At 36.8% G+C, this 13001-nt stretch overlaps 1 long non-coding RNA gene across 1 annotated transcript; it reads left to right on the forward strand.

Annotated features, from left to right (window-relative positions):
* Positions 1-10182: 10182 nt before the first annotated feature.
* Positions 10183-12460, forward strand: LOC128547054 (uncharacterized). The gene is made up of 2 exons (XR_008366293.1): positions 10183-10483; positions 11773-12460. It is a non-coding gene; the product is annotated as an uncharacterized LOC128547054 (long non-coding RNA).
* The last annotated feature ends 541 nt before the right edge of the window (positions 12461-13001 follow it).

Raw genomic sequence — 13001 nt, forward strand, 5'->3', positions numbered from 1 at the left:
AGCAAGGTGGGGGAATGGTACAACTTGCATGTTGATAAATATTCATGGAAGGTTTGAAAAAAATCTGAAATAAGGAATGAAATGTTTTTTGTTTTTTTGTGGGTGGGGGGTGGGGGGCGGAGGGGGGTTGGGAGGTGGAGGAGGTGTGACCAAGACAAGTGGGTGACCAGGTGTGGGTGCAAAACTTCACATGTTTCTAATAAATGTTCATGGAAAAGAATGAAAGAAATTTAATGAAATTCTACCAAATGGTAAGTTTGTTATGTACAAATATGTGGATTTTCATACAATTAAAGGGCAATAACTCTGAAGTTACAAAAGAAATCCAAACAAAACTGTGTGTGCACAACCACATTATTGTGATCTAAATTCTGTTTAAATTTCATAGTTCAAGGTCAAATATATCAAAGTTTTGATGCAGAAATTGCAATATTTATAGTACCCTATATAGTTAACAATAGAAACTTCTAAGGGCCATAACTCTGGTGTTACTTGGGCAATCTGACAAACTTGATGGGCCCTATAACTCCATAGTGGTGGACATGTATATGAAGTTTGTTTGAAAACAATCTAAAGAAGAGCTGTCCGTAAGACAGCGCGCTCCACTATTCGGGGATTTGACAGTAAAATGAATATATGTCTGAATAAGAGACCTCTACTTTAAAAGGTAGATACACCAAGGGGCATAATTCCATCAAATACAGAAATTTGAGTTATTAGGATTGTTACAACACATGCAGATGATGACGATAAAGATATATTTTGAGTTTCAAGTCATTATCTTATATAGTACCAAATTGATGTCCGGAAAACGAAGTTTGTAAAAAAATTTAAGTATACAAGAGGGCCATAATGGCCCTATATCGCTCACCTGTTATCACTGCACTTCAGGACAGGAAGGTCAAAAAATCATAAATTCAATGCTACATGTCAAATATCTAAGCTCTTCTGGTTTATTTTTAGAAAATTTTGAAGATTTTTCTATGTACATCAAATAACCCCATGGGGCGGGGTCAATTTGACCCCGGGGGTCATGATTTGAACAAATTTTGTAGAAGTCTACTAGGCAATGCTACATGTCAAATATCTAAAATCTTAGGCTTTCTGGTTTATTTTTAGAATTTTTTTTTAAATTTAGGATTTTCCTACGTAAAATCAAGTGACCCCTGGGGCGGGGTCAATTTTGACCCAGGGGGTCATGATTTGAACAAATTTTGTAGAGGTCTACTAGGCAATGCTACATGTGAAATACCTAAGCTCTAGGCCTTCTGATTTATTTTTAGAAAATTTTTGAAGACTTTCCTATGTAAAATCAAGTGACCCCTGGGGCGGGGTCAATTTTGACCCCCCGGGTGATGATTTGAACAACTTTAGTAGAGGTCCACTAGGCAATGCAGGGGCAGCAAAATCTGATTTTGACTTGCTTGTCCGTTTTTGTCAATTGCTATTTTGTACTTGTCCGTATAATAGTTATGTAGTAAATTGTGGTCAAATTTCACTTGTCCGTACAAGCTTTGGGACAATCTGGGCAATACGGACAATTGAATTTGCCACCCCTGCAATGCTACATGTCAAATATCTAAGCTCTAGGGCTTCTGGTTTTTGAGAAGAAGATTTTTTAATATTTTCCTATGTAAAATCAAGTGACCCCTGGGGCAGGGTCAATTTTGACCCCGGGGGTCATGATTTGAAATTTTTTTGTAGAGGTCCACTAGGCAATGCTACATGTGAAATATCTAAGCTCTAGGCCTTCTGGTTTATTTTTAGAAATTTTTTGAAGATTTTCCTATGTAAAATCAAGTGACCCCTGGGGCTGGGTCAATTTTGACCCTGGGGTCATGATTTGAACAATTTTAGTAGAGGTCCACTAGGCAATGCTACATGTCACATATCTAAGCTCTAGGGCTTCTGGTTTTTGAGAAGAAGATTTTTTAAGATTTTCTTATGTAAAATCAAGTGACCCCTGGGGCGGGGTCAATTTTGACCCCGGGGTCATGATATGAATAAAATTGGTAGAGGTCCACTAAGCAATGCTTCACACCAAATATCTAAGCTCTAGGGTTTCTGGTTTTTGAGAAGAAGATTTTTAAAGTTTTTCCTTTCGGTTGCCATGGCAACCAGAGTTCTCCATGAAATTCAGTTCTTTGAACAATTTTGAAAGGGAGCCACCCAAGGATCATTCCTATGAAGTTTCCTGTAATTCTGCCCAGTGGTTTTCAAGAAGAAGATTTTTTTACAAATTGTTGACGGACGACGCACGACGGACATCAAGCGGTCACAATAGCTCACCTTGTCACTTCAGGACAGGTGAGCTAAAAAGGGGCATAATTCGGTCAAAAATACAAATCAGAGTTATGGGGATTGTTACCACACATGCAGATGATGATGATAAAAATACATTTTAAGTTTCAAGTCTTTATCTTATATTGCATTAAAGTAGTATCCAGAAAGCGAAGATTTCAAAAAAGTTCCAGTACAAAAGGGGCATAATTCTGTCAAAAACACAATTAGAGTTATGGGGTACGTAGCCACACATGCAGATGACTATAAACAAATACTTTTAATTTCAAGTCATTATCTTTTAAAGTACCAAAGATATGTCTATTAACGAAGCTTTCGAAAAAAATTAACATGAAAATAATTCTAAGTAAAACTCCTTGGTGACCTTGACCTTGGGTATAATGGGCCCAGCCCCTAAACATACTTTGTTTGTATGCTGGACAATGTTTATGTGAACCTACAGTAAGATATAAGCAATAGTAACAAAGATATGACAGAAAAACAAAGGTTGCCGAAAAACTTTAAACTTAAAAAATAACCTAATTATCAGACCTTGGTGACCTTGACCTTACATTCTTTGTTTGTATGCTGGACAATGTTTATGTAAAGTTACAGTAAGATATAAGCAATAGTAACAAAGATATGACAGAAAAACAAAGGTTGCCGAAAAACTTTAACCTTAAAAATAACCTAAGTATAACATCTTGGTGACCTTGACCTTGGGAATAATGGGCTCAGCCCCTACACATACTTTGTTTGTATACTGGACAATGTTTATATGAAGTTACAGTAAGATATAAGCAATAGTAACAAAGATATGACAGAAAAACAAAGGTTGCCGAAAAACTTGAACCTTAAAAATAACCTAAGTATAACAGCTTGGTGACCTTGACCTTAGATATGATGGGCTCAGCCTCTACACATATATTGTTTGTATACTGGACAATGTTTATGTGAAGTTACAGTAAGATATAAGCAATAGTAACAAAGCTATGACAGAAAAACAAAGGTTGCTGAAAAACTTTAACCAAGAAAGGTCACGCCTACGCTTAGCAATGCCGGGACGAGTAGAATAGCGCCCCCTATTCTCCGAATAGTGGAGCTAAAAAGGAATGATTTTTTCTTGGGGGGTGGGGGAGGGGTAGGGAGGGGGAGGGGTGTGACCAAGATAAGGGAGTGACCAGGGGTGGGTACACAACTTCACATGTTTATAATAAATATTCATGGTAAAGAATAAAGAAATTTCATGAAATTCTACCAAATGGTAAGTTTGTTATGTACAAATATGTGGATTTTTATACAATTAAATGGCAATAACTCTGAAGTTACAAAATAAATCCAAACGAAATTGTGTGTGCACAACCACATTATGGTGATCTAAATTCTGTTTTAACTTTAAGTTTCATAGTTATAGGTCAAATATATCAAAAGTTGTGATGCAGAAATTGCCATATTTTTAGTACCCTATATAGCTAACACTAGAAACTTCTAAGGGCCATAACTCTGGTGTTACTTAGGCAATCTGACTGAAACTTGAGGGGCCGCATAAACTCATAGTGGTAAACATGTATATGAAGTTTTAGTTAAATATCTCTAACCACTTCCTTGATATGGCTCCGGACGGATGGACAGAAGAATGGATGGAAAGACGGACAACGCCAAAACTATATCCCTCCAACTTTCGTCGTGGGATAAAAAGACATACCGAGGGGTGATATCGAAAAATGTTCTAATTGTTTCTTTAGAATTTCTGCTTTTATGTGCACTTCCATAAGCCTTTGATAACCCTCGTTGTTTTTTAGCAGTACTTCGGAAATTTCTATGCATCTATGCATTATTTAATGGTTTGATCAGATTTCTACAGACGTTCTTATGAAAACAATGCTAAAGACCAAATGAGATTTGCAGAGATGATGTGATTGTCCTGTTGCACATATTAGTGTTATTTCACTTGTTCAAACTTAAGACGATAGCGAGTTACTATGGTTTTTAGGTTTATTCCTAATTTTTCAACAACCCGAATTTAATGTGCTCGTGCTCGCATGAACATAAAGCCAAATGGTGAACATTACAGCCCAGAGGCATGCCTTTATATGGTGCACATCCCTGAAAAACCCACGTTTGACATCCGGCATATATTTAGATGAAAACCCTGAAACATTTAGACATTTTAACCAGAGTTGCATACAACATCCTCCATTAAGGTATTGAACCCCTAATAGTAATGTTTAAAAAATGGCATTTGCTTGGTATATTCTTAAAGTTGACAATGTTTCACACTGTGTTGCAAATTTTAAAAAAAACTTTCAACGTGCCGTTTTTTGTAAATTTTGTATAATTTATGGTATTTCCTCACGCTCAAGAACAGACAAAATTCAATGTGATGGTCACTATCTAAAACGTTTGCAGAGAATTCATTACAGCATTAATTTTGATAAAAGAAACATCAAACTATTGTTAAACAATTATAAAACACAAAATAAAACTGTAAAAATCATTTTTGTCTAGGGTGCCTAAAATAAATAGATTTAATGAGACAGAATTCTAACTCTAACTGAAAAATTAAGGTCGAATCCTGTGGGTCTGTTTTGAATTTTGCTCACTTCATTCAAAAATAAGCTTGGGGCAATAGTAAAACCTACCTGCATTTCTTCCACAATATGTAATCTAAAGAATGAAGGCAAAATAGAGAACTTTTACCACACGTAACTCAGTATTTTTAAAGATGTCTAACTCTACCCCTCCTGATTCAGAGGTAAATTCACATTGAACTGCAAAAAATCGCTTATAAATTGAAAATTTTCCACTTTTGTACAATACATCCATAATTAGTCTTGAAAGAAGTAAAGACTTACTAGAAAAAAAGGAAAACATGGGAAAAAAATTTTTGGTCCCAGTGGGGTTTGAACCTACGCCCCCCTGAAAATTGCAGTCAAAGTAGGTTTATGGTAGGAATTGAATACTCTTCAAAAAGGAGATACTCTATTACGGGTCTAATACCTTAAATGATATATGCATCTAAATGTAACCAAATAGATGCAATGCTTCAGATTATCCAAGTTAACTGAGCATGCTTGCCAGATTTTCATTACGCAGCTGCGTATCTGTGTATAGGCAGCTACACCCCTGTCTGACCTGAATTTTTCTGCCTAATTGCTACATTAGTTCAATAAAATGTTAAAACATTAAACACATTGTCTTGGCCTAATATATGTTGGTATCAGTTTGAAACTAAATTATTGTATTAATTTTCATATTTTTCATGCAAATCATGTATAACTAGAGCTGCTTTTGAGAAAAGCGCATGTCTCCCACAATATAAATAGTAAGTCAGTCTTTATATACTGTTTACTCACTACAAATATACCTTTGAAGAGTAAAAAGGCTGATTTTGGGTAGTTCAAGGGCCATCATAACTCTGAAGTGCCTCGGCCTATTTAGCTAGTTATCCAACTTGGCTGAGGACTTATAGTTAAACACATTTTGTTCAAGTTTGGTGAAGATCGGATGAGAAATGCTCGACTTGGATTTATTTGTTTTGTGGGTTTAATGTCGCACAGACACAATCATAGGTCATACGGCAACTTTCAGCTTTGATGGTGTAGGAACACCCCAGGTGCCCCTCCGAGCACCTGTGTAGAACCACCGACCTTCTGTAAGCCAGCTGGATGGATTCCTCACATGAAGAATTCAATGCCAAGAGTGAGGCTGAGAACTCACATCAATGAGGGGCAAGTGATTTGAAGTCAGTGACCTTAACCCCTATTTTTAATGTTGGCTGTTCTACAGCATGTCCTAGTAAAACCCCATAGTGTTTAGGCAACATAGGGAACTTTTCAATCTATCAGTATGCCTGCCCATGCAGAAAAAAATCCTGGAGGCCAGGATCCCAGGTAAATCCTGAGATATCCTACGTGATATTTTAAGAGCTCAACTTAAGGTATTGGACCCGTAATAGAGTATCTCCTTTTTGAAGAGTATTCAATTCCTACCATAAACCTACTTTGACAGCAATTTTCAGGGGGGCATAGGTTCAAACCCCACTGGGACCAAATATTTTTTTTCCATATTTTCCTTTTTGTCTAGTAAGTTTTTACTTCTTTCAAGACTTATTATGTATGTATTGTACAAAAGTGGAAAATTCTCATTTTATAAGCGATGTTTTACTGTTTAATGTGAATTTACCTCTGAATCAGGAGGGGTAGAGTTAGACATCTTTAAAAATACTGAGTTACGTGCGGTAAAAGTTCTCTATTTTGCCTTCATTTGTTAGATTACATGTTGTGAAAGAAATGCAGGTAGGTTTTACTATTGCCCCAAGGTTATGTTTGAATGAAGTGAGCAAAATTCAAAACAGACCCACCGGATTCGACCTTAATTTTTCAATGTTGGGAGTTAGAATTCGGTCTCAATAAATCTGTTTACTTGAGGTACCCTAGACAAAAATTATTTTTAAAGTTTTATTTTGTGTTTTATAATTGTTTAACAATAGTTTGATGTTTCTTTTATCAAAATTAATGTTGTAATGAATTCTCTACAAGTGTTTTAGATAGTGGCCATCACATTGAATTTTGTCTCTTCTTGAGCGTGAGGAAATACCATAATTATATTATACAAAATTTACAAAAAACAGCACGGTGAAAGTTGTTTAAAATTTGCAACACAGTGAGAAATATGGTCAACTTTAAGAATATACCAAGCAAATGCCATTTTTAAAACATTACTATTAGGGGTCCAATACCTTAAGACTGGAAAAGCCAGGACCTGAATAAATGAAGACAGGATAAGGCAAGACAATCCAGGACTTATATAAATTGATTGATGAACAGGCAGGACAAGCCTGACTTCTTCAAATAAGATTCAATAAGCATGTCCTAAACAATATTCCCCCTTTTTTCTGTTTGTATTTCTGTGATTATTGCAAATTCTGTTAGCTAAAGAATGGTCAAATTCACTCTTGTACTGTATATATTTATATCAATTACATTCTAGATATTCCCTTCAGTAACTACTCAAGAAAATTGCTCATGAATACCAAAAAAATTGAATGTTAACAGGAAGTGCTTTGTTCATGTTGTTGCTGGCACATGGAATGGAGCAAAATATTTTAACTGGAATCTCTAAAAATGCTTAAGTTTAAGAAGGATATCAGGTAAGAACATTAAACTTTCTAATTTTAAATGTAATTCAAACCTGTAATGTCACAGGACCAGACAAAAATTATAGACTAAAATACCATCTTTATTCCCCTCAGTGTCTTAATTTAACTTTTACCTGGTCACAGGTATTTTTTGTTCAGGTATATGTGAAGGATAGATAATTATGCTAGAGTTTAACTAATACTTGTTTATATTTTAGGTGACTGATATATAAATAAATTTGAACCATTTACTTAATAACATGGGTGCCTAAATATAATGAGGGATAGGCTGAAGCTGGTCAGGCTTAGGTTAATTACATTCAGCTGTTGATGAAATGAATTGGAGTATGAAAAGAGATGTTGAATTATGCCAATTTGAAAGAAAAAAAAACAACAAAAAAATAATACAACCTGTCAAATATGATCATATTTAAGTATAAACAAGAGCTGTCTCCATAGGATGACACATGCCCCCGATGGCACTTTGAATGAATAGTTATGGCCGATGTTAGAGTTTAGGACCTTTGACCTACGGACCTGGGTCTTGCGCGTGACACGTCGTCTTACTGTGGTACACATTCATGCCCAATAATTTTAAAATCCATGCATGAATGACAAAGATATGGACCGGACACGTCCATCAATGCACTATCATCAAAAATGACCTTTAACGTCTAAGTGTGGCCTTGACCTTTAAGCTACGGACCTGGGTCTTGCGCGCGACACGTCGTCTTACTGTGGTACACATTCATGCCCAATAATTTTAAAATCCATGCATGAATGACAAAGATATGGACCGGACACGTCCATCAATGCACTATCATCAAAAATGACCTTTAACATCTAAGTGTGGCCTTGACCTTTGAGCTACGGACCTGGGTCTTGCGCGCCACACTTCGTCTTACTGTGGTACACATTCATGCCAAGTTATTTGAAAATCCATATATGAATGACAAAGATATGGACCGGACACGCCCATCAATGCACTATCATGAAATATGACCTTTAACGTCTAAGTGTGACCTTGACCTTTGAGCTACAGACCTGGGTCTTGCGCACGACACGTCGTCTTACTGTGGTACACATTCATGCCAAGTTATTTGAAAATCCATCCATGGATGACAAAGATATGGACCGGACACGAATGCACTATCATGAAAAATGACCTTTAACGTCTAAGTGTGACCTTGACCTTTGAGCTACGGACCTGGGTCTTGCGCACGACACGTCGTCTTACTGTGGTACACATTCATGCCAAGTTATTTGAAAATCCATCCATGGATGACAAAGATATGGACCGGACACGAATGCACTATCATGAAAAATGACCTTTAACGTCTAAGTGTGTCCTTGACCTTTGAGCTACGGACCTGGGTCTTGTGCCCGACACTTCGTCTTACTGTGGTACACATTCATGCCAGGTTATTTGAAAATCCATCCATGGATGACAAAGATATGGACCGGACATGAATGCACTATCATGAAAAATGACCTTTAACGTCTAAGTGTGACCTTGACCTTTGAGCTACGGACCTGGGTCTTGCGCGCAACACGTCGTCTTACTGTGGTACACATTCATGCCAAGTTATTTGAAAATCCATCCATGGATGACAAAGATATGGACCAGACACGAAAATTGCGGACAGACAGACCGACAGACGGTTCAAAAACTATATGCCTCCCTTCGGGGGCATAAAAATAACATTTAACATTTGACATTTCTTATTACATTAATTTTTGTTTACACAGTTGTCAGTGTTTGTGAAATACCTATTATATGAATTCCCCCAAAAAAAGGAAAAAGGAAAGCTTACAACTTGTATTTGTCTTTAGGATCTCATTTCAGTCTAATAATAATCTTAAAGCTACAAAAACTTAATTCTTTCCAAATGAGACACAAGGATTGATTATTTCTAAAGTCATAAAGTAAAGTCCTGCACCCAGGATAACCTTGGATGTCCTGGCCCCAGGATTCCTTCTACTTGCCAAGAAATCCCAGGATATCCTGGCCCCAGGACACTCTTACCATCCTGGCTTCCTGGGATTTCCTGGTCCTGGTACTCCATCTACATTCCAGGAAATTCCAGGATATCCTGGCCCCAGGACACTTTTTCAATCTTGGCTTCCCAGGATATCCTGGGATTTCCTGGACCTCAAAATGTTATTTTTTACATCCTGGCATTTCCTGCTTATACAGGATTGTCCAGGAATGTGCAGGAATAAATCCTGTTCCAATTACCGGCGTGAAAAATCTTGAGATATCCCAGGAAAATAGCAGGAATTTCTCCTGAGATATCCCAGGATTTCCTGGCCTGTTTTCCGCACGGGTGTTTCTCGTCGATTCTAGCTTTTTCATTGATTCGAGCCCTTGTGTTTTAATAAAATTCATGCTCATAATAGCATGTTCTTCCATCAGAAACTTGTGTCATGTACATTTTAAAATACCTTGGAAAATAATAGTCATGAAACCGCTGAAAAATAGAGTGAATACCTGTTTTAATAATTTGCATCAAAAATTGCATATTTCAAAAGGAAATTACAGAGTGTCAAACTGTGAGCCAAAATTTTAAATTAAAAGCATCCTGAGTGTATTTCGACTGTTATAACGAGTGAACAAGAAGTCAATCTTGATAGAAATTTGCTTTATGGAAATAGACTGCAAACATTAACACTTACTTACCTACCAAACGAAGGGCTTGAATCAATGAGAAAGTTTTAAAATGATGTGGAGATTGACATCCTTCAGTCTCATGCAAACAAGAGCTGTCGGAGGACAGCAACGCTCGACTATTCAACAGCCTTGTCAATTGAATGAATACAGAAGTTGAACAAGAGTGCAAGAATGTCACAATATACGCCCGTCACAGCAAATTTCTTTACTCTAGCACCTGTATTTGCAAATGGAATTTTAATTTTGTGGTTGTTTAGTAATAACTAAGTGTTTTGTTTTTCTAAGTCCACAAAAAAACTCCTTACCAGGTAGAGATACCTTAAAATACACCTAAAATTGGAAAGTAACATCTATGTTGTACCACAGAAAAGTGGTCTTGGTTTTTCCCTACGGTCAATTGACCTTACGCCAGTGTTGATTGACAGGTTCCAACTGACCAGTCAGATAACAGAACTGATAAGCCTTGTTGTTAACCGCCATTTTGTCCGTCAAACTTAGTGCCGGACTCGCCAGTCAAAGAATATAAATACCACCGAAAAATCGTCCAAAATGGTAAAAAGGTGACGTTACGACACCTTTACATCAGACACAGGGAAGAGAGTGTAATACTAGAGCGCTTCTCTTTTCCAAATCCACTCTCAGACCTCGAATATTGTCAACGATGTATCAGGCTCTGTGGACGTCCTCAAGAATAGTTGATCTTAAAAATATTATAAGAGTGTTTAAAAGCAAAGCAATTCGACTTAGCACTCCTTGTGTTATAACGTTTTAATTATTTCATTTAAATCAGTGTAAAATTCTATGAAAATTAACTTTCTTATTTAACAAAAGTGCCTAGTATTCTTTATTCAATAGTAAAAATATTCCATCAGTTACCAGAGTAACTGGTATGTACTGATAAAACACAAGTATTTGATGTTCTATATTATTTGACTGGTAACGTGTAAATATTATGCCTTAATGTACCGGAAACATGATTTATGCATTTTTTAAGGTTTACATCAATCTCCCACTGGTGTATGTTAAGTCATACCTGAGTGATAATACAACAAATAATAAACATGATAAAAAACTATGATTAATATAAGATTATTTTTAATGAGTCTAATCAACAATTTTCTAGGCGCTCAAAGTTTTGACTTAGGTGTGTGCTTTCGTTCTAAATTTCATTTTAATAGACAGCGTAAACTTCGTCTAAAATTCCAGAAAAAATAGCATATTTCGTATAAAGAAGATATGTTCTTAAACAAAAAATTATACATTCATTCTGTATACTTTATAAAGAAATTTGGTAGGCTCAAACATTGTTTTAAGCTGCGATGCGCCGGTATATGTCTTGAAATATGAGTATGGACTATATCATCGCCTTGGACTATATCTTATTTATTTATCATTTACACGTTTTAATTCTAATAAGAGAACTTTCTTTACTTATACTTAAAACACATCATGTCTAAGTATTAGACATTAAATGCTATGTATCTGAATAATGTTGAACAATGATATGAGCATCTTAAATCTTAGAAATACGTGTGAATTTGAGGTAGCGTACGCCGAAATCAACTAGAATGTCCGGCAAAATATTTCTGCCGTTGCCATTTGATTCCTTTGTTTGTCGGGCCTAGCATGAGTTGTTCCCCCTGAAAACTGGTAGGCGTGGCTACAGGCTATCTGGCGTAAGGTCAATTATAAAAAAGTTACAATATAAGTTATTTATAGTAACAACTAAGGGAAGTTAATCTTAAAAAAAAAAAAAAAAAAAAAATTGTAAGTCCTCACAAAAATCTTTACCAGGTAGAGACTGGTCAAAATACACCTCAAAATTGGATGTAGCATGCATGTTGTACTACAGAAAAGTGGTCTCGATTTTTCCCTACGACTAGTAATGAAAAAGTTACAATATAAGCTATTTATAGTAACAACAAAGGGAAGTAATTCGAAAGAAGGGAACTGCGCATGACACTTCGTCTCATGATGGTGTATAATTGTGTCAAGTTACATCAAAATCCCTCCATGCATGAAGAAGAAATGCTTCGGACAAAGTCATTCTTGTATCTGACCTTTGGCCTCTAAGTGTGACCTTGACCTTAGACCTAGGGACCTGGTTCTTGCGCATGACACTACGTCTCGTGGTGGTGAACATTTGTGCCAAGTTATATCAAAATCCCTCTATGCATGAAGAAGAAATGCTCCGGACAAGGTTTTCATTCTTGTATCCTTTGACCTCTAAGTGTGACCTTGACCTTAGACCTAGAGACCTGGTTCTTGCGCATGACACTCCGCCTCATGGTGGTGAACATTTGTGCCAAGTTATATCAAAATCCCTCTATGCATGAAGAAGAAATGCTCCGGACAAAGTTTTCATTCTTGTATCCTTTGACCTCTAAGTGTGACCTTCACCTTAGACCTAGGGACCTGGTTCTTGCGCATGACACTCCTTCTCATGATGATGAACAATTGTGCCAACTTTCATCAAAATCCCTCTATGCATGAAGAAGATATGCTCCGGACAAAGTCATTCTTGAATTTGACCTTTGACCTCTAAGTGTGACCTTGACCTTAGACCTAGGGACCTGGTTCTTGCGCATGACACTCCGTCTCATGATGGTGAACAACTGTGCCAAGTTTCATCAAAATCCCTTCATGCATGTAGAAGATATGCTCCGGACAAGGTCTGTGGACGCCGCCCGCCCGCCCGCCCGCCAGGGGCGTTCCCATAATACGTCCCGTTTTTCAAACGGGCGTATAAAAAGGGGCATAATTTTGTAAAATGCAAAATAAAGGTATTGAACCTCTGTACTGCATGTCATATCATGACAGTGAACAAGTGTGTGAAGTTTCAATCCTTTCCAATTTGTGGATACTGAGATACCAGCTTACATACAAAAACTTAACCAAAAACTGCTAAGT

This window comes from Mercenaria mercenaria, chromosome 11, assembly GCF_021730395.1.
Source record: "Mercenaria mercenaria strain notata chromosome 11, MADL_Memer_1, whole genome shotgun sequence".
Taxonomy (NCBI): Eukaryota; Metazoa; Mollusca; class Bivalvia; order Venerida; family Veneridae; genus Mercenaria; species Mercenaria mercenaria.